Source organism: Aquarana catesbeiana, linkage group LG05 (genome assembly GCF_042186555.1).
Source record: "Aquarana catesbeiana isolate 2022-GZ linkage group LG05, ASM4218655v1, whole genome shotgun sequence".
NCBI lineage: Eukaryota > Metazoa > Chordata > Amphibia > Anura > Ranidae > Aquarana > Aquarana catesbeiana.
In genome coordinates, this window is record NC_133328.1 from 186,672,969 (window position 1) to 186,695,391 (window position 22,423).

General features: G+C 41.1%; 1 protein-coding gene across 1 annotated transcript in view; it reads right to left on the minus strand.

Annotated features, from left to right (window-relative positions):
* CNTNAP2 (contactin associated protein 2) overlaps positions 1-22,423 on the minus strand; it is a 2,786,505-nt gene that overhangs the window by 206,447 nt on the left and 2,557,635 nt on the right. The window lies entirely within an intron of this gene.

The following is a 22,423-nucleotide window of genomic DNA, read 5'->3' on the forward strand; positions in this document are numbered from 1 at the left end:
AATAAAGCATGGTTCAATTTGCTTCAAAGGGGGAAAAATAAATTGCTTCCTGATCCCCCAGAGGGCAATCAGATATCCCTGGACCAACAATCTCTGGTGTTATTTCCTACAGTATAAATAATAGTATCCAGTTATATTTTGTACATTAAAGAACGCATCCAATGCCTTTTAAAAACAATCTACTGAGCTGGTCAGACAGAGTTCTTGAAGGAGTCTTTTCCACATTTTCACAGCTTTTACTAGTGTATTACCCTCTAGTGTGCTAGAAGTTAAGTATATGAAAATTTATTGACTCATAGTAAGTGTAAGTCTGGAATCTGGGTTAGGGTTTACTGCAGGTCAGGCTGGATGACTCACAAAGGCAGGTCTCCCCCTGGTTCTGGGAGTTTGGAGAAACTTCTAGAAGTTAGAGGGCGGAGGCCACATGAGTTGATCTGTATACTTAGGGGAACTTGGCCAATCCCCAAGCAGTGAGCCTGGTGGGGTGGCTGAGCCAGCCCTTAAAGATAGATGAGTCATGCCAGCAAGGAAAGGTTGGGTGGAAGATGGAGTGCTGAGGGAACTTTGGTGGCCAAGAAGGGGTCTCCTATGTCTAGGGGAGACGCCAGCTCCAGGCTGGGCTTGGGCTGGCTCAGGGGGATCCATTCAGCAGATGGCATGGAATGTCATGACATGGAATCTTACCTGAAAAGCAGCAGGCACAAGGAGGACAGTGTGAGTACATCAGCACACCCAGGGACATTTAATGGGAGAGACGACCATATGTAGCAAGCTTTATAAAAGCTTTACCCTTTTATTACCTTATCCTGGGAGATCTTCAGAGCAGCCAGGAGGGCTGGTAATGCCTGCAAGCAGTGTAGCTGGGATCAGTTCTAATCAACAAGAGGATACAATCATCCTTGCAGTTTGCCTCACATTTTGTGCCATTTACAGAAGGGTTGAGAGCTCTTAGTCTGTAATGGACTTTTGCTTCTAAAAATCCACTTAGGACTATGTAAGAAAAGGAGAGAAAACAGTCTAGAATCTTTTTGTAGAGAGGAAGGAAGTTGTTGCCCGTTGGCATCCTATAAATCCCTTCACCCATCCAAGTTCTTACCCCTAATAAAACATGAAAACAAAGCCAAGAGACAGAATTCTTTCTTGTTTGGATGCAAGCGGAAAATGCATGTTGCCCGGCTGTGCAGGAGTAGGAAACCAATTACCAGCAGCCCCTGCGGGGTTAATGCTACACTGTGAAGATGCCTTTCTGCATGTACTGTAAAGGTTAAATCTCTTTCCACTGTCCTCCCCCCAATGACCTGAAAGAGAACAACTCTACACCAAGTTCACTATATGAACCATTTATGTAGTTATACATGGTAATCATTCCCCCTTAATTGCCTTAGATAGATAGATAGATAGATAGATAGATAGATAGATAGATAGATAGATAGATAGATAGATAGATAGATAGATAGATAGATAGATACATAGATACATAGATAGATAGATAGATAGATAGATAGATAGATAGATAGATAGATAGATAGATAGATAGATAGATAGATAGATAGATAGATAGATAGATAGATAGATAGATAATCAGCATTTTTGATACCCTGAACCCTCAAGGCCTATTCTTCAACTGAAATTAGACACTGAACACCAACCAGATCCATGCCTGCTCCTCATAAAGTATAAATGGGCCCCAAGTTCCCAGATCTGCACAGTGGTATGTCAGCCCCTGACCTCAGCTCAGGAAATGATGAAGTCTCATAAAAAAGTCTACTTCTTTATGCTGCTAACACCTTTTATAAGTTAGCTGAAAGTTCACCCTTAGCCACTGTACACAGACAGTGAACAGAATATGAAAGCCTATGTGCCCAGCTGGCAGTTCTAAAATAAATAAACAAATACATTCTTGAACTGTATTTATCACTATTAATTCTAGTGCACCTGCAAATCATCTTAATGAAGGAATAATAACAATAATAACTATAACAAAAATCTCAATTTCTCTGTTGTCTGCATCTCTTGGAACACAAATAACAACCTATATGCTGGACAGGAACAATAGCACTTCTAGGTAAAAAATAATATACAACATGCATTATGCCTTTTATAGTCTGACTTCAACTATATATTAAAAAGCTGCATTGCTGCAGACATTCCTTTTTTATGCAGTTTACACCTAAGGAATCTCTTTATTTAAATGTGCATTTAGTCAGTAAAATGTAGTGATCTAAATGTAAAAATACCATATTTAGATACAAGTACATTTAGTGCAGAAAACTAATAAGAGACATCCATGGAGCTAAAAGTATTCTGTGTATAGTATACATATAGGACCAAATTTTAATAAATGTGCCCTGTTAGATAATTAGGGGTTGATTTATCAAATGAAAATAGGCTGTTTACTTTGTAAGGGAGGTTGCACTTTGCAAGGGGATTTGCCCCAGAACTTTGTGAATATGATGAAGTTACACTTTGCAAAGAATACCCATTTACATGCAAGGAAAACCCCCCCAAAAAACAGCATTTTTGCTAGCACGGGATTGGATGATGGAAGTAGACAGAGCTTCATCTCGTTTACTAAGCACTAGGGCAAATTCTCTTGTGTAGCACCCTCTAGTAAATGTGCTAGAGAGAGGACATTTTTTCTCTCTGTACAGTGTAGGTAAAATTGTCAGGCTTGGCTGGCTGGGTTTGAGTGATACAGGGAGGCTTATATGACTCACAAAAAGCATCTCTGACACCTCCCCATACTTCTAGAAACAGATAGAAGATTCTGGATACTCAGGGTCAGCCCAGCTGGGGGCAGTTGAGTTCGGGTGGAAGATGGAGATGGAGTGTTAGGTTGTCGGTGGCCCTTGAGGGAGCCCCTAGTCTGGGGGGGTTAGACCTCGGGCCTGGGCTCACGTGCGGAAGGGACCCTCTTCATGACACACAGAAGTGTCCTGAGAAGAAGGCCTGGGAGCAAAGTTGAGGACAGCAGGAGGACACTGCCGGGCAAATATCCAGGGAGGAAGACACCCAGAAGGGCTTGTGAGTTTAGAGTCAGAGGACTGCGAGGCATACCTGAGAGGACTGGGTGCAAGCATTCTGGGATGGATGCAGAGTCAGTCTAAGAGGACTGTGGAGTCTTAGCCAGGAAGGCTAGTGAAAGGGGCAGCTGCAACCAGGAGGGCTGGAAGAGGTGGTGCTGGGATCAATAGCCACAAGAGTAGGACAGCTGAGCTTTTTCTTTTTGCTACACTACCAAAGGGGTCCACGGTCCCTGCCTGCAAAGGGCATTTGCTACAGGACTGACTGTGCTATTATCAGACAATCCATATAGTGCAAGCTGGTACTGGGAGTTGTTCTTCTACGAGCAAGATTGTGCTAGAGGTAGAAGGAAGTCTATATACAGGTTGTGCAACTTTTCAAATTGCAAAGCCTACCTCTATACTGTAGCGTATTTGTCATATAGGTTTACTAGCCTTTATACCAAATCTGAATGTTACTTTAATACAATGTGGCCACTGTGCTGCCATTGCGCAGGTAGGCAAATCTTTAGCCCGCTACTTGCATGTAGTATTGGAAATCTCTTTGCAGAGAACATAAAAGAGTTTAATATAAAGGGTTTGTTTCCCATAGTAGATCTGTGTCCCAAGTAGGGATGAGATTCAGATCCACTGTTACCATGGTTTCATGGAGAATCCCTAGGATTTCCAAAGTTTACGAATCACAAACTTTTTTCCTAAAAATGTTTTGCCACCAAAAATAGAACAACGTGTAGCACAGTGCATAGCCTTTGCCCTGGTCAGTTGAGTCACAAAAGCCAATAATTTGAGGCAATGGATAATCCAGCTCCCTTTCTTACAAAAGGTGGACTCACAGCAATGGTATTTTCAGTGAGCTGCTCTTTTAAGGTTTCAGGACAAGCTTTTTTTTGGGGGGGGGGGGGGGGGTTCATTCTTCTTGGTCCAAGAAATACTGATAAACAAAGGTTTTGCAAAATGTTAAGAAAAATCTACAAGACAATACTTGCAGAGGTGCATTGTCAATATTTTATCTCTTGCATCAAACAGGGTTATCATTCCTAATTTCAAAGGTTTTCCTTTACTGAGTATAATTTTCTGGCTATAAGTTTAAAGTTCTCTTTAAGAACCATGCCTTTCATAACATGGTCTTCTTCATACTGTGCATGTGTGCCATGAACCCATTCATCTCTATGGGTCAGTCAGTCTCTAAGGGACTGCTGTGGGCATGGCTACACATAGTAATGAATGGAGTCTGCGGTTTTTATTTTTTGCGCTATAAACAAAAAAATAGCGACAATTTTGAAAAAAACACATTATTTTTTACATTTTGCTATAATAAAGAACCCCAAAAAAATATATATAAAATTTTTTTTTTCCTAGGCCGATACGTATTCTTCTACATATTTTTGGTAAAAAAATCGCAATAAGCGTTTGTTGATTGGTTTGCGCAAAAGTTATAGCGTTTACAAAATAGGGGATAGTTTTATGGCATTTTTATTAATCTTTTTTTTTACTAGTAATGGCGGTGATCAGAGATTTTTATCATGACTGCAACATTATGATGAACAGATCGGACACTTTTGGCGCTATTTTGGGACAATTCACATTTATATAGCGATCAGTGCGATTAAAAATACATTGATTACTGTGTAAATGTGACTGGCAGTGAAGGGGTTAACCACTAGGGGGCAGTGAAGGGGTTACGTGTGTCCTAGGGAGTGATTCTAACTGTGGGGGGAGGGGCTATGTGTGACACGACACTGATCACCGTTCCCGATTACAGGGAGCTGTGATAAGTGTCCTGTCACTAGGCAGAATGGGGAATTGCTTGTTTACATTAGCATTTCCCCATTCTTCCTCTCCGTGAGACAATCGCGGGACATCAAATCCACGGGATCCGCAATCACACTCATGGAGCTTGCGGCGGGCGGGCGCGCCCGCAAACCGCTTCTTAAAGGGCAACATACCGTATGTTAATATGCCTGTAAGTGCCCTTCTGCCGACGTATATCGGCGTGAGCCGGTCGGCAAGCGGTTAAAGCAGACCTTGCACTAAAATACAAGGTCTCCTTGTATGGCAGCCCCCTGCTCCCTGCTTAAAAAATGCTTTAATGCACCTGGTTATACATTCTGATAGACTAATGCCCCGTACACATGATCGGACTTTCCGACAACAAAACCGTGAATTTTTGTTTGAAGGATGTTGGCTCCAACTTCTCTTGCATACACACGGTCACACAAATGTTGGCCAACAATTACGAATGTAGTCACGTACAAAACGTACATGTTATCTCCATTATGAACGCTAATTATATATCTGGCTCATACTTGTTTCCGAGATTGCGTGGACTTTTGTTCAATGGACTATGTACACATGATTGGAAAGTCCGACAACAAACATTTGTTGGTGGAAAATTTGAGAACCTGCTAGCCAACATTTGTTGGCGGGAAGTCTGACAACAAATGTTCGATGGAGCATACACACGGTCGGACTTTCCGCCAACAAGCTCACATCCAACATTTGTTGTTGGAAAATCCGATCGTGTGTACAGGGCATAAAAAATGTCAATGAAATACATCATTGTAAAGCCATATAGTGATTCTCCATTGTAGGGAATGTAAGAATAAAAATTCACAAGCAGTACTAATTAATTAGTGGAGCAATATCCATGTATCAATTATATGCTGCTTTATTGTGACATGTGGGTCTAGTTAAAAAAAATGAAGGGAATCAGCATGCTTTTTTTATAATCAAATAAAAGCAGCATGTAACTAATGCCTTGATTTTGTTGCACTTATTTATTAGGGTATGTTTTGTATTAGCTGTAACTTCTACTCAACAGATGCTTACATTTGATGCGTTTACTGTGAATAAGCAACACTGCTTTTAGTGTAACAATGATGTAGCAATTGGGGTGAGCGGAGGTAACAAGGCAATGACTACCAAAGTCCCAGCTTTGACTGTGATACAAGAATATACAGTTCTTTATTTTCATTGCAAGTATTTCAGCAAAGAAAAAAAAACATTTTGTAGAGAGATTATGGGTAAATCCTAAATTATGGGTAAACACTTTAAAGTTTTTAAAATATTGTTTAATATTGTCAAATACTGTATATATATATATATATATATATATATATATATATATATATATATATATATATACAGTATTTATATATATATGGTATCTCACAAAAGGGAGTACACCCCTCACATTTTTGTAAATATTTTATTATATCTCTTCATGTGACAACACTGAAGAAGTGACACTTTGCTACAATGTAAAGTAATGAGTGTACAGCTTGTATAACAGTGTAAATTTGCCATCCCCTCAAAATAACTCAACACACAGCCATTAATGTCTAAACCGCTGGCAACAAAAGTGAGTACACCCCTAAGTGAAAATGTCCAAATTGGGCTCAACGTGTTAATATTTTGTGTGGCCACCATTATTTTCCAGCACTGCCTTAACCCTCTTGTGCATGGAGTTCACCAGAGCTTCACAGGTTGCCACTGGAGTCCTCTTCCACTCCTTCATGATGACATCACGGAGCTGGTGGATGTTAGAGACCTTGCACTCCTCCACCTCCCATTTGAGGATGTCCCACAAATGCTCAATAGGGTTTAGGTCTGGAGACATGCTTGGCCAGTCCATCACCTTTACCGTCAGCTTCTCTAGCAAGGCAGTGGTCGTCTTGGAGGTGTGTTTTGGGTCAGTATCATGTTGGAATACTGCCCTGCGGCCCAGTCTCCAAAGGGAGGGGATCATGCTCTGCTTCAGTATGTCACAGTACATGTTGGCATTAATGGTTCCCTCAATGAACTGTAGCTCCCCTGTGCTGGCAGCACTCATGCAGCCCCAGACCATGACACTCCCACTACCATGCTTGACTGTAGGCAAGACACACTTGTCTTTGTACTCCTCACCTGGTTTCCACCACACACACTTGACACCATCTGAACCAAATAGGTTTATCTTGGTCTCATCAGACCACAGGACATGTTTCCAGTAATCCATGTCCTTAGTCTGCTTGTCTTCAGCAAACTGTTTGCAGGCTTTCTTGTGCATCATTTTTAGAAGAGGCTTCCTTCTGGGACGACAGCCATGCAGACCAATTTTATGCAGTGCGCGGCATATGGTCTGAGCACTGACAGGCTGACCCCCCACCCCTTCAACCTCTGCAGCAATGCTGGCAGCACTCATACGTCTATTTCCCAAAGACATCCTCTGGATATGATGCTGAGCACGTGCACTCAACTTCTTTGGTCGACCATGGCAAGGCCTGTTCTGAGTGGAACCTGTTCTGTTAAACCGTTGTATGGTCTTGACCACCTTGCTGCCACTCAGTTTCAGGGTCTTGGCAATCTTCTTATAGCCTAGGCCATCTTTATGTAGAGCAACAATTCTTTTTTTCAGATCCTCAGAAAGTTCTTGGCCATGAGGTGTTATGTTGAACTTCCAGTGACTAGTATGAGAGAATGAGAGCGATAACAACAAATTTAACACACCTGCTCCCCATTCACACCTGAGACCTTGTAACACTAATGAGTCACATGACAGCGGGAGGGAAAATGGCTAATTGGGCCCAATTTGGACATTTTCACTTAGGGTTTACTCACTTTTGTTGCCAGCAGTTTAGACATTAATGGCTGTGTGTTGAGTTATTTTGAGGGGACAGCAAATTTACACTGTTATGCAAGCTGTACACTCACTACTTTACATTGTAGCAAAGTGTCATTTCTTCAGTGTTGTCACATAAAAAGATAGAATAAAACATTTGGTTTCCTATGGAACACGTTCTGTAGTGCAAATCTGTAAAATGCAAAAAAGCACTAAAAATGCATAGGTGTGAATCCAGCCTAAGGCCAGATTCACACCTATCCAGGTTGCAGTTTGCATATTGCAGGTGCATTTTGCATTTTTCAATACAAGCTTTTGATCCAATGAAGTCTATGAAACCAAAAACCAGAAAAAGTTTCCATAAAATGCACAGATGTGAACTACATCCATAGGAAACCATGTTAAATGGACTGTAGTGTGTTTCTGCAAAACTGAAAATGCACTAAAAAATGCATAGGTGTGAACCAGGCCTAAAGGTGCTATTGTCATGAAATTTTCATCACATGTCAGTAACAACCCATGCAATCCATACATACAAAGAAACCAAAACAAATGTGTTTAGAAATTAAGTTATGTGTAAAAAAATGGAATGATACAGGGAAAAAATATTGAGCACGCTAACTTAAATTTTTTTTAATACTTGGTACAAAATCCTTTGTTGGTAATGACAGCTTCAAAACGCTTCCTGTATGGAGAAATTAGTTGCATGCATTGCTCAGGTGTGATTTTGGCCCATTCTTCCACACAGTCTTCAAATCTTGAAGGTTCTGTGGGCCTCTTCTATGAACTCTGATCTTTAGTTCTTTCCATAGAGTATTATATTCTATTGGATTCAAGTCAGGTGATTGGCTGGGCCATTCTAGCAGCTTTATTTTCTTTCTTGGAAACCAATTGGATTTCCTTGGCTTTGTGTTTGGGATCATTGTCTTTCTGAAATGTCCACACTCGTTTCATCTTCATCATCCTGGTAGGTGGCTGCAGATTTTTTATCAAGAATGTCTTGGTAGATTTTTCTATTCATCCTTCCATAAATAATATGAAGTTTGCCAGTATGTATGCTGAAAAACAGCCCCACACCATGATGTTCTCACTTCCAAACTTCACTGTTGGTATTGTGTTTTTGGGGTGATGTGCAGTGGCCCCAACAGTGCTCACTGGAACATTCAGAAGTTTAGAAAACCTTCTGCCACCAATGCCATCAGTATGTTTGCAATAATAAGGTTGCTAATGTCTTGAGAGAGCTCTTGCTTTTATCCATCATGAGATGTTTATTGTGTGATACCTTGGTAACAAGACATACCTTTTTATAGGCCATCAGTTGAGACTGAACCAGCTGATATTAATTGCAATTCATTTAGTTCCAAATTCGTTTTTCCACAAAATTTGTCAAATTAATTAATTCAGAAATATTTGAATTAACGAAAACCCATTTAACAAATTTTTCCAAAACGAAAATTCAAAATTTCGAAAGAACAAAAATTATAAATTTGAAAATCCGGTAATTCGAAAATTGGTCAATTTGAAAATCTGAAAATACGAAAATTCGGAAATTCGGGCTTTCTGAACCCATTTATTTGACATAAAAGGTTCTTCACTGCAGGATTCCTACACAGCCAGCACACAACAGGGTTTACATCAAAATGTTGGCTTCATTCTACCTATGCTTCATAAAGCTTTGTGGAACCAGGGTCCATAGCAATATATACTAATCCTTGAAAAACTGAAAGGACAGTTTCTTTCTATCCAGCTGGCTGCCTTTCTGGGTTCAGGTAGCCCAGCCCCCATTGAAACAATGCAGCTCCACCCCCAGCCACTCTGTGTTTGGGCTCCTGGAATGTGTTATGGGGGTCCTCTAGGGGGCTTCAGGAGTAGGAACCATCATTCTTGTGCAGGCAAGAACGTTGGTGGGGAGCAGGCCTACAGTAAAAAAAACAAAAACAAAAAAAAACCACCTTAAAAAACAACTGCTAATACGTTTGTGGTGTTGGTGGTGGTGGAGGGTATGGAGGCATAGACCTAAATTGTTATTACAGGGTGAAATTATGTTTTAAGGTTAAAGAAATATTGAAATGTTTATTCAAGCACAAAATAATAAAGTCACCATTTTCTGTTCAATTTGGCCATTAAAAAATAATAACAATTTGGGAGATAGGAAATCTATTAGATAATCTTTATTCCATACAAAAAAAGACATATTAATTGATATGGAGAGCTATTTTATCTCAAGTTAGTGTGTGGTCTTGATTTCATTATGTATTTCTTTTAACAGTCATTTAACTGTTAATTTAAATGACTGTTTTACATTACTTTTGCAAGAAAAGCAGTTCTGTCTACTGACTTTTTACAAAAAAAAAGAAAAGAAAAAAATAAGAAGATTACACAGCACATCATCGATGTAATTTATTGGCATCAAAGGAACCATTCCCTATATACTGACTTCTGGCTCAGCTTGCACCAATTTTGCTGATTTTTAGCTTTCAAGACAAGTGTCAGTTTCTGGATTAGGAGCTGTGCTGACCACCCACTGTTCTGAAAGCTCTAATAAGCCTTTAGGATCTCAGAATTCTCTAAGAAGATATAAGTCTCTTCCCTAATGGATGTTTAACCTAGATGCTCAATGCTGGGCTAAGTACACATGAGTGTCGGTGCACAGTACATCTGGCTCTTGTGTCTTAAAACAACCTGCAACATCTTTGCTCTCTCCAGAGTGCAGCAAGCTCACTTAGGGGATCCACAGACAGGAACAAGTGCCAATACTGTTCCTCTGAGTATACAGGGAAGCAAATGCTTCATTGAAGAATTTTGTGCATCATCTTGGTTGGCTCAGTACAACCTCTGGGTCTGGGGGACTTAGGACTGCTGAGTGGTCATAAGGAATATGTGATGACTACCTTCTTTTAACATGATAGTTTGGCAACAAATATCAGTGCTTAGAATACTATGCGATTTTGTATCCAAAATAGCATAGGCCACCGCACAACCCCCCACTGACAACTTTGAAATCTCTGTACTTTATGGTGCACGGTAACACTTCTCACAAAGTAGAGTTTAAATATAAATCCAAAATCTTACAAACACAGAAGTATTCCTTTAAATGTTCCTTTATTGTAACAGTCTGCAGGACATAAAATAAAGTTTAGTTTCAGCTGCATATGGTGTGAATCACTGTCCATACAAAGATAGGTGCTCCTAAATCCCCTTGCCCAGGCAAATGCAAAATCCAACAATATCAAAATAACAGGCATAATATTACACCAAATCTAATTGTGTAATATATAATTAGCATATTTCTCTTAAATAGCTACAATTAGGGATCAGTGCCGATACAATACCGATATTTCGGCCATCTCCCCTGCAGATAGCTGACATTATTTGCTGATATTTTGTACATTTGAACCTTAAAAAAAACAAAGCACCAATTTTATGCACAAATCTGGTATAAACTGAACATGTTAATGTTTATTAAAATTAAACAATAAGGGCTCGTTCTTCATATGAAAACTGATGGGAGAAAAACACACAGATTTCAAAACTGACATCTCTGCACAGTGCAACGTGGTGTGATTAACAAGGTCTAAAAGTAAACTGGGAAAAATAAAGTGCTTGAAAAACAATAACTTCTTAAATAGCTTCTCAAAACATAGAAAAAGTATAACTGTTACTAGTGCATTGCACTGCACTGATTACATTTAAATCACTACTGCAGTGCAAAAAGCTAGACAGTGGACAGGACACACCGACACTACACTTTCTTCAAAACTCCCAGTTCAAGTGGTTGTAAACTCTTTTATAACATTCCTAAAAAAAATAGCACACTAGTTCATTATGAATTACTTACCTGAGATCGAAGCCCGCGCAGCGGTCCTCGTTCACTGCTCCAGCAGCCGACATCTCCCCGGGGGGGTTACTTTCGGGTATCGCTGCTCCGGCGCTGTGATTGGCCGGAGCCGCGATGGCGTCACTCCCGTGCATGCGCGCGGAAGCCGCTGGTAACGGCACAGTACAACTGAAGCAATGGCACGTACGTGCCATTGTTTCAGTTTGCTTAAGTGCACATGTGCTGATGACGTCGGCACATGCAAATACAGGGATATCTCCTAAACCCTGCAGGTTTAGGAGATATCCAGTGTAGCTACAGGTAAGCCTAATTATAGGCTTGCCTGTAGTATACAGTGGTTGTAAAAGGTTTACAACCACTTTAAGTAGAACAATACTATAGTGCAAGAAGCATAACATTTCAGCATGTTCCCCTGTTAAATGGGTTCTGTTTTTTTAATAAATTGCTGCCACTTGACTGAAAACATGCTCACTTGGTACAGATGAAGGAGGAGCAGAGAGGTATCTTCTAGCATGAGAGACAAGTCTTTTGTAGCGTTACTCATTTTCTTTCCACCACTGAAGAGGATCACCACTTCTGTCAATTACTGGTTCCTTCAGATAGAGATGAAGTTCATCATCCAGGCTTATTATTGATGGACATTCAGAAGAATCCTCCGCATGAGGCCACAAAAACACGCTGAACATGGCATCAATTCGAGCATGATGAAACTTTTCTTCTGATTGTTGTCTTTTTTGACAGTTGTCTGTTTTTGCAGCATCCTGCTCTTCCAGATTAGTAACATGCTTTTCCAAACTTGACCTTTCTGCAGGAACCTCTAGCAGCTCGTGTTGATCTTCTGTTAGCCATTGTTTTGCCTTGGCCAATACATCACCAGAAGAGAAAGCATGATTCTTGTATCGAGGATCCCAAAGATGTGCCGGCACAACATTTTTATTCTCTTCATGCTTCTCAAAGCGTTTGGTCAGGGTGTCCCTCATGACCTGCCTAAATGTTTTAATGCCACGTGTGTTGGGTTCTTCATTCTCTTGAAGAAGCACCTTCAGCACTCTCACACATGGGATGACAAATGACACAGATGACACTATGGGAAGGAGGGTCTCAATGACATTGGCTACAATGAATAGATGCTCAGAGCTTGCTTCTATTCCAGCATTCTTTGCAGCATGTGAAGTGTTAAATTCCAACGTGTTGGAACAGCCGGAATTAGGCTGTTTTTGGGTAGGCCAAGATCTGCCTGAATGCACCTCAGTCGCTGCTTGGCAAGGACTGAATGGTGAAAATGGCCTACGCACCTCTTCAGCATGCCAATTATATCTATTAAAGCTCTCTGGCTTGACAGACCATTATTTACCACAATTTGCAGAGTGTTTGCCATGCAACTGAGGTCGGACACTTCATCAAGCCTCATTCCATTCACCATGTCTGCGCCGCTGTCACGAAGCACAAGCATCACTCGTTCTTTTTTTATTCCCCAGTCTTGAAGCATGCCTAGAAACATTTCTCTAATGTACTCCCCAGTGTGGGATCCTTGCATCACCTTTGTATTCAACACCAATTGCCTTTTTGTCCATCCGCTATCAATGAAGTGGCATGTAAGACTCTATAGTGACTCTGTTGGTCCTGACCAGCAGTCAGTCATGAATGAGAGTGAGTTGCCAGCATTCTCTGGTTGCAGCATAGCCTTTACTTTCTCAACTACCTTTTGGTGAATCTTTCCCAGCATTTCGGTTCGATAAAACTTTTCACTCTTCAGTGGGTACCTTGGCTCAGCTCTGGACATCAACTGCTGAAATCCAGAGTCAGACACCATTGTAAATGGCTGGTTATTCGTAACCATTATCTCTGTAATTGCTTTATCCAGCTGTTGGGATCTTCCATCCAAATTTAGCCACTTAGCTTTTCTCTGAAACACATCTTTTATTGTTGTTTGGTGGAATTGTGGTATTTCACTTTGTGATTTAGTTTGTTTTCTCTGTGCTTCATTATATAATTCAACATGATAAACTCTTAGATGGGCCCAAAGATTTGACGTATTTTTGGTTTTTGCAGTTGTTGATCCCATGCTCACATTGTTTGTGCATGTGTTGCACACTGCTGGTCTTCCTGGAAATGGTTGAGATGAGAAATAGTTCCAGACCACACTTTTACTTTTTCTCTCTGCATCCATCTGCATTGGAATTTGAATGAGTAAGGTTAACAATGGCAGGCACCCTTCTGTGGGTGGGCTTGCTGACTGGCACCCTGCTGTGGGTGGGCTTGCTGGCTGGCACCCTGCTGTGGCTGGCACTCTGCTGTGCATGGGTGGGTGGCTGCTGTCTGGCTGGCAGCTTGCTGTGGGTGGGTGGCTGCAGGCTGGCTGGCACCCTGCTGTGGGTGGGTGGCTGTTGGCTGGCTGGCCTCAGTGGCCTGGCACCTTACTGTGGGTGGCTGGCTGCTGGATGGCCAGCTGGCGTGTCTGCCTGAGTGTCGAGGAGAAGGAGAGGGAGGCCTGTGTGCGTGTCCCGGGCACCCCTGAGCACTGGGTCTGCATGCATCTGGGCCCCAAAAAGATGGGCACGGCCCGCAGAGACCAATATCGGTAATATTGGTCTAGTCTGTGACGGATACCGATGCTTCGAAAAATGTTGATATCGGCCAGCAATAATCAGCCTTACCTTTTACAGGCTATATAAAAGGGATGTTATGATGTCCCCTGGCAGGTGATGCAAGCTCACCATAGACATTGGGTGTAAGTGGCAGTTGGTCTTCACCAGAGCTCCTCATGTTGGAGATGGTCCTGGTTTTAATTTCTGCATCTGGCAGCAGGTCAAGGTCCTTAGGATCTCACCACAAAGGTGTTTCTGGAATGAAAAGTCTACGACGTCTGGTGCTCAATTTTCTTGGAGGGGGGCGGCCTGCGGCCCCCACAGCCATAAGGACACCCCCCCGCCAGCCAGCCAACCAACCAAATAACTCACTCCCCGGTGCTTGCATGATCGCCACTCCCCCATCTCTAGATCGATTGCCCGTCGCCCCCCAGCCCCGCACTTACCCCATTCAGGTCGTGGCTTTCGTGGCTTCCCCCCTCTCCTCCTGAGTCCCAGCAGTTGCTTCTCCTCCCAGTCAATCAGGAGTTAGGACTTGCGGTAAAAACGAGTCTTAGGACTCCCGGCCAGTCGGGTGTTAGGTCCCACTTCCAGATTGGCCGGGAGGAGAAACAGGAAGACATTAGCGAATATTAATTAGCTAATGTCACACAACTGGGCGGGCTCCGGGCGCAGCGCTCTGCGACCCAAGCTCACCCTTTTTGAAGCCAAATAGAGCCTCTGACTCTAATCATGTGCTTTGAAAAAGAAAAAAACATTGGAATCCTTGCGTCCGGTGTCCTGCATGTAGCTTAGGGGCCGGGTGCATGGATTAGGGGGGTGGCATGAGCAGCCGCCACTGGCAGAGACTGGTCACAGTCTGTAGAGAAAAGAGTGACCAGGTCCAGGTGGGGGTAGAGGCGGGTAACAGATTCGAAATTAGTCAGGTCCAGGCAGGGAGGCAAGTGGCAGATTAGAGAGTGGCAACAAACAGGCAAAAAGCAGGAGATTTTTATACTTTGTGCACTCAGGTAGCTGGCAATAGCTGGTGCTTAAATACCCCTCTAAATGGGCATCATTACTGGGGACTCAGGAAGTCCTAGAGGTATTGGAGGTCCTAGGGATTCTGGAAATCAGGAAATTGATCCTGCAAGGAATCTCGAAAGGCCTGGCAGGGATCCTGCAAGGAATCCTGAAAGATGCAGCATGGATCCTGCACTGTAACAAGGGGTAAGTAAATATGTTACAGTAGACTTCAAATATGTAAATCCAGATTCCACCTATAAATTCCAAAAGGCATTTATTTTTTAATTTAAAAATCCATGAGACCTCACAGAGGTCCTTTGAGGACCTCAGAGTACAGTGCAAATCACTGCCATGGCACAAAGAGAAAAACACTCTCAACATCACAGCTGACATGTGTAAACTAGGCTTTGTTTTTGTGTCCTGCAGTCTATTACAATAAAAAAAAGATTTAAAGGGGTGCTTCTGTTTGTTCTGGTTTTTAAATATGAACACTACATTGTAGCCTGATATGGCTTACAAAAATAACAATATGAATTGTGAGCAATGATGTTATTATATAAAGAAGAATGGTTTTGTATTAATGTATAACTAAAGACAAAACTTTTTTTTTTTTTTTTTACATGGTATGGATAGAGCGGTGAGGGGGGTAAAAACCACTGTCAAATTTTGATTGCTGTGTCCCCATTAGGGAGAGTGACCTTTTCAGGTTGCCCTGGTCATCAATATCGCAGGGAATGAAAGTGAGGGTAAATTCAAAAATATGAGTTGCCACCAGAACAGGAAGTAAGATGAAATCTTCCAATAGGGACACTTGTTCCCAAGTCAATCGTGGCTTTAGATATACTTTAAAGATAATAGGGCACAGTAGAAATGTATCAAAAAGTACAGTCTGTGTTCCAACTAAAGGCATAAAGCATCTGTTTACTGCCTGGTAAATAATTAAGTAGCATTATGCCTTTTCCCAGCTGGCAAGCAAGGGTTATTTGGGTAAATAAACACTCTTGACTTTCCTCCTTACATATGTATAGAAGGTGTCTTTAAGCTTGGGAATACTTTCATCTGCAAAGCCGCTGTGCTCGGATCACTAAAAATGACAAAATATGTAGATTATACATGTGCTTTACACCTCATATAGCTTGAATTATTTTACATTTGCACTAAAATACATCTTAAGCTCTCTAAGAGCAAATAAAAGTAGTTAGGCTATTTGTACTTAAGAATCTCTCTCAAGAGAGTTAGACATTAAGTACAAGAATGTGACACAGTAAGAATCGTGGATCACTCAGTAGGCTTCCAGAGTTAGCTTAAGTAGGTCATACTGGAACAAAGACTTTTCAGGGAGTTAAAGCAAAATAATTCTTTTTAAGAGTATACTTAAAAGGAACCTGTCATTTTAAGCAAAGTGGTAAAAGACATGTACCAAATATGTGTATTTGTTGTCAAATCTGGCTGGTATATTGGTGGGAAGGGGTTAAAGCCTAAGGAACAACTCCGGCCGATTTCTTTTCATTGTCAGGTTTTATTTCTGTCTGTGATCCCGTTAAAAGGAATTTTTTTCAATTCCAACACTTCCCCTCACCTCCTGTCCCTGGGGCATTAGTACAAGAAATGGGGGGGGGGGGGGGGGGGGGGTTGGTGGAAAGACAACACTAACAGCAATGAAAACTTTGTATGAAGTTATAACCCTTTCTCAATCTCCTAAAAATGTTGTCTGCTGGTGCAAGAGTCAAGCTTTAAAGTGGTTGTAAACCCCAGTCATGAAATCTGAATCAAACACATATACCTGTAGTGTTTACTTGACTCTCTCCAAAGCTCTAAGTGTCGTTTCTCTCTGTTGCTTCATTCCTATTATCAGCATGAGTCAAATGTGTGTCGGAGAGGGAGATAAGCACACAGCTTGTCTACTCAGAATACAGCTCTGCATGTCCCTTCGTTCCTCTGCCTATGTGAAGTGGGGGTGTCCCTTTCCTCCAATCAGCTCTTACACAGTGTATAAGAGCTGTAACTGCAGCTCGTCACCCCCTCCTCTGTACTCCTCACAGATGCATAAGGATTTTATCACAAATCTGCACTTTTGAAGGGTTGTAGACACAAGAAGACTGCAGATAAACAAGTACAACTTATGAAGGGAGATTTGTTTAATCTCTGTGTATCATATGAGGCTGGTCACTTCACTGGGTATATGTGAGGGTTTACATCCACTTTAAAGAGAGTGTATTTTGGGCCGATGCAAGAATATGAAAATGTATTCTTTAAATATTATAACTTTGCAGGATTAAAGGGGTTGTAAAGGTTAGTTTTTTTTCTAATAAAAATAACAAACATGTTATACTTATTTGCTCTGTGCAAGGGTTTTGCACAGAGCAGCCCATTCCTCCTCTTCTCTGGTGCCCCGCTGGCGCTCCTGGCTCCTCCCTTTCAAAGCTGCTTTCCATGGGGGCACCCGTGCGAGCACGCTCCTGATTCCCGCTGCTGTGTTCATTGACACAGAGAGCGGGACTCGGCCCCGCCCCAGCCCCCACTCCCGTGTCACTGGATTTGATTGACAGAAGCGGGAGCCAATGGCTTTCAATCTGCTCAATGAGGAAATACACAGCGGCTGGAGCCACTGGGCTCGTGCTCATCGCTGGATCGGATCTGGCTCATGTAAGAATAAGGGGGATCTGGGGGGCAGCTGCAGCAAAGAAGGATTTTTACCTTATGCATAGAATGCATTAAGGTGAAAAAACTTGAGACTTTACAATCACTTTAATTAAAAAAATGACAAAAATTCTCATTTAGCTTTATTTATTTTGTTTAAAACCCATTATATGGCTAGCGTGTCTTTGGTTTAGTTTATACTTGGTAGGACATGACAAGTTCCTTTTAACAGCAAAAAAATATTATCTTTAGTCATAGAAGAACAATTTTAAATTGCTTGCTATAAAAATAATAATATAAATGGACATGTAGATTTTATCGGACTCCAATCCATGTATGTCCTGGACAGTCCCTTCCATGAAACAGGAATTACCATCTTGCATAATCATTAATGCCTATGTTATGCAGCGGCAGAGGAGGGCAGCAGGGGCAGATATGCCTGGGTGGTTTGGGCAATTATTCCTGGGCAGGGCAATTCAATACTTTTAGCAAGAAGAAGGTATTTAAGGATTTCAGGAATAGTAACACTAAACTCTGAATATAAAAAAATCTGTTTGAATATGTATTCTCAATGCAAATAAGTACCTTCTAATGCTCTCAGCCTCCTCCAAATTCCTTTTTTGTGCTGCTGCGATCTGAATTCCTGTTAGAAGGTGGCTATGTTCATTCTCCATGGTCCCCCTGTATCTAGGAACAAAACTACCCTCTCTTGCTCACTTCTCAGATCGACTACGGACTATGGGATGTGTATTGTGCATAGATCAGTGCACATTACAGCAGTTAAAGCATTTGTAAATTGTATTTTTTTTTTAAATAATAAACATGTTATGCTTACCTGCTCTGTGCAATGGTATTGCACAGAGCTGCTGCAATTCTCCTCCTCTGAGGTTACCTGCTGGTGCTCTCGACTTCCCCTCTTTTCAGTCTGCTGTCATAGGAAGTTGCTTCCTATGGTGGTCTATAGACACACAGTGCAGCTCGGCCCCACCCCTTGCTCTCTGCATGCAGGATTTTCTTGATAGCAGCAAGAACCAAAGGTTCCTGCTACTCTCACTGAATCCTTTGAGGGGAGAAAGGGAGAAGACACATCGCTGGATCGAGACAGGACCTAACTTCCACTAGAAAACTTTTTAGCTTAATGCAAGGGATGCATTAAGGTAAAAAATGTTCTGCCTTTAGTACCACTGGAGGATAAGGATATCCTTTAGGGTCCATGCACACTGGGCTTAACAAAACGCCAGAAAAAAAATGCTGATATAAAGTATTTTTGTACAATGTTTAGGAGCATTTAGCATTTTTTTTTCTACTAGAAAATTCCTCTAAAAAATGCAAACCAGAAAGTTTTTTTTTTTGCCTCAAAACGACCTAATGTGCATGAACACATGGGATAACATTAGCTGCTTGTACAGGCAAAATTCAAAATTCCTGTAGAAGCAGCGATTTTTAAGCCCAGTGTGCATGGACCCATAGGGGTTGATATACTAAAACTGGAGAGTGCAAAATCTGATGCAGCTGTGTATGGTAGCCAATCAGCTCCTAACTTCAGCTTGTTCAATTAAGCTTTGACAAAAAAACCTGGAAGCTGATTGGTTTGTATCCAGGCTGCACCAGGTTTTGCACTCTTCGGTTTTAGTAAATAAACCCCTGCTTGTGTCACTTTAATTTTCTTCCCCTAACATGTATTTAGTGCCTGTTGATCCTGCCATAAGATCTGTTATTTTTCCTACAGTTAATGTATCCTTGCATATATAATTTGCACTTGCTTATATATTTAAATTTTCTATATTTAAGTCATTTACATTTAAAAGAAATTGGAGTTTTAGGGCTCCCATCTTACTTGTACATTTTGAAGCAGTTAAATGCGTGTGAAACTTTACAAAAATCTTCTGTTATACTGTGTATTCTTCCTTCTCATAAGTGGAATGCTTTGTGTTTTACCTCAAATGGTGTCTGAAATATGTTCCTCCTGGAGTGACAATATTGTACGATATAAACATCATGATTATTACTACAGTAGGTGTCATCCACTCTTTGTTTGCATTTTTTCTATGTCTCCTAGATGGAAAATCAACAGACTTTGGCAGTATAATTCCAGTGTTGTCTGTTTTGCTGTTACAATGTTTTGTAAGATTTGTCAGGTATTTTAGATAAAAGAATATGTGTTATTTCTGGTAACGTGTTTCCCAATACTCTCCTGCTGAGCATGGGGGACATTTGTACTATTGTACTATTGTACTACTATTATTATGACGCTTTCCATTTAATAAACATAATAATTCATAAGCTTATTATTAATATAATGATTATTATTATTAATAATAAAATGAGGTTGTAGTGTCTGAGTAATACTCTCAGTATGTCAGCTGCTATTTAGGATAATTTTCTCCAGTGGCATGCACATGTACGTAACCACTGAAGAAAAGTATGTGGTCTGAAAGTGCCCCCCAGAAAAGCCAAATGGCTTAGAAATACAGATGGATCTTGGCAATGATGTAGTAAAATGTTTTATCTGGAGGACTCCTTTAAGACTGGGGGTTGAAGAGAAAGGAGAGGCATGCTTCAGTTGAGCATGTAGTGGGGACCCCAGACCTGACCTCATAGAAATACAGAAAGGAGTGCCAGACCAAAATCACAGTCCAAGATAGTTTTAATTGTTGCTAAAAAGTCATATACAAACAGCAAAGGCATTTCGGGGTCAACACCACTCCCTCTTCATTAGGGTTACAAGAACAAACATAAAACATAGTAATACTGATGAAAATTATGGCTAGCTATGCATGAAAGTATATACCGCAAATTCTACAACATGACATAACAATAACAAAGTTGTCAAATGAACAGTTGACTCAATTGAACTGGAGAATGTTCAATAATACAAGCGATATATGCTATAAAACATCAAATAAAGAAAGTAGATATATAATGTAAACATATATTAATGCATTAAAAAAAGAAAGGATTGAAAATTTAAGCTGCTGAAGTAGGACCGATTGGCTACTAAAATAGGAGCTACAGTAAAAAACATTAGGAGACTGAGCTGCTGAAATAAAAATAATAAGCAGGTCCGGATTTACATCTCAGGAGCCTGTAGGCAGAGAAGCACCCCCCCCCCAAAAAAAAAGACAGTAAGACCGATTTTTTTTTTTTTTTATAAATTACTGCAGAGGTCCAGGAAAGGCAAAATCTCAGTAAAAAACACACTAAAGTGAGCTTTGGGGCAAAAAACCCAATGAACTACCCACATTTTTTATAAAATATAAAAGACGAGGTTGCACCGAGTAAATAGATACCCAACATGTCATACCTTAAATTTGTGTATGCCCATGAAATGGCGACATACTTCAGTACTCTATGTTTTCTGTAGGTCATCAGTCTTGTGTTATGGAAGAGGTCTTGTGCTAGAATTATGACTCTCACTCGTGTGCATGGCAATAGAGTATACAAAGGTATGCAAAAGAAAGATTTGGAGAACAAAATTATAAAGAAAAGTATCTCTGGGATTTGGAGGACTATCAGAAGAAGCAGGTGTTCAAATGGCAGGCCAATTTGACTACTAATAACACCATCACATCTCATAATTCTCCCGATAGAGCTGGTCAAAGTACAGGTGATAGAAGTGTGGGATTTAAAACCCCAAACGCACGTACACCACAACAGCAGGATAATTCACATCAAGGGTCAGTCCCTTATGATAGGGATGATAGGGATTCTCATCCTTCATACCCTAATAGGGAACAGGGTGGTCATGCACCTCCACCCTACAATAAGAGACCAAATCAGCCGTATCATTATGATAATAGAGGTAATTACAAGAATGGAGGTAGACCTCCTTTCCAGCAGGGTTATGCTCCCAATGGGGGCTCCTGGAATAGAGGTCATCAAGGAAACAACTATCAAATGAGAGGGAACCCCCAAGGGGGAGCTCCCTATTACAGGGGACAGTATCAGGGGGGACAGCATCAACAAGGTTACCTGAATAGGACTCCCCAGCGGGGTGGTCCCCCTCCTTTTAGGGCCCCCCGCAGGGTGATTATCATTCCTATGGAGGACCCCCCGTCCCACAGAGGTCCCCTACAGGGTGACTATCCATATTATTCACCAAAACCCCAAACACTGAGACCGAACAGACCTCCACAGGACGTCTATGAAGTGGCTACCCACAATAGGTATCAAACACTTTATGAAGACGACCAGGATACTATGTATGGAAACTCTTTTTTTTAGAGAAGGGTTGGGTGGAACCCACTCATGGAGAAAGAAATGTAGAAAAAAAGGAGGGAGAGCAGGAAGAAGGGTACAACAGAAAAAGAAGGCGGGAAAATTAGGTGAAGGGATATATAATTTGAGTGGGACAAGTCTTACGAGGGACTGATCACTCTTGATAAGGGGATTAAATATGCCCCTAAAAAAGGCCTGAATACGTTTGAAACTTATGTAGGGATTCAGAAATTTATTAGGAAACTAAATGTTAAAAAGTATTAAGCCCAAAATCCCATTGAGAGAGCAGCATTGGAAAAAAATCTGTTTCTAATCCTAAGATTTTTAATACAAAATATGTGGACATGTTTAAATGTCTGGTCACAGCAGACCTGAAGGAATTACAGATTGAAAAAGTATATGAACATAGGGACATAAAAAAAGGTATTAAACTATTGGAGACGCGAAAAGACATTGTTGTCCACCCAGCGGCCAAAGGGGGGATTGTGATATTATCTACTGAACAATATAA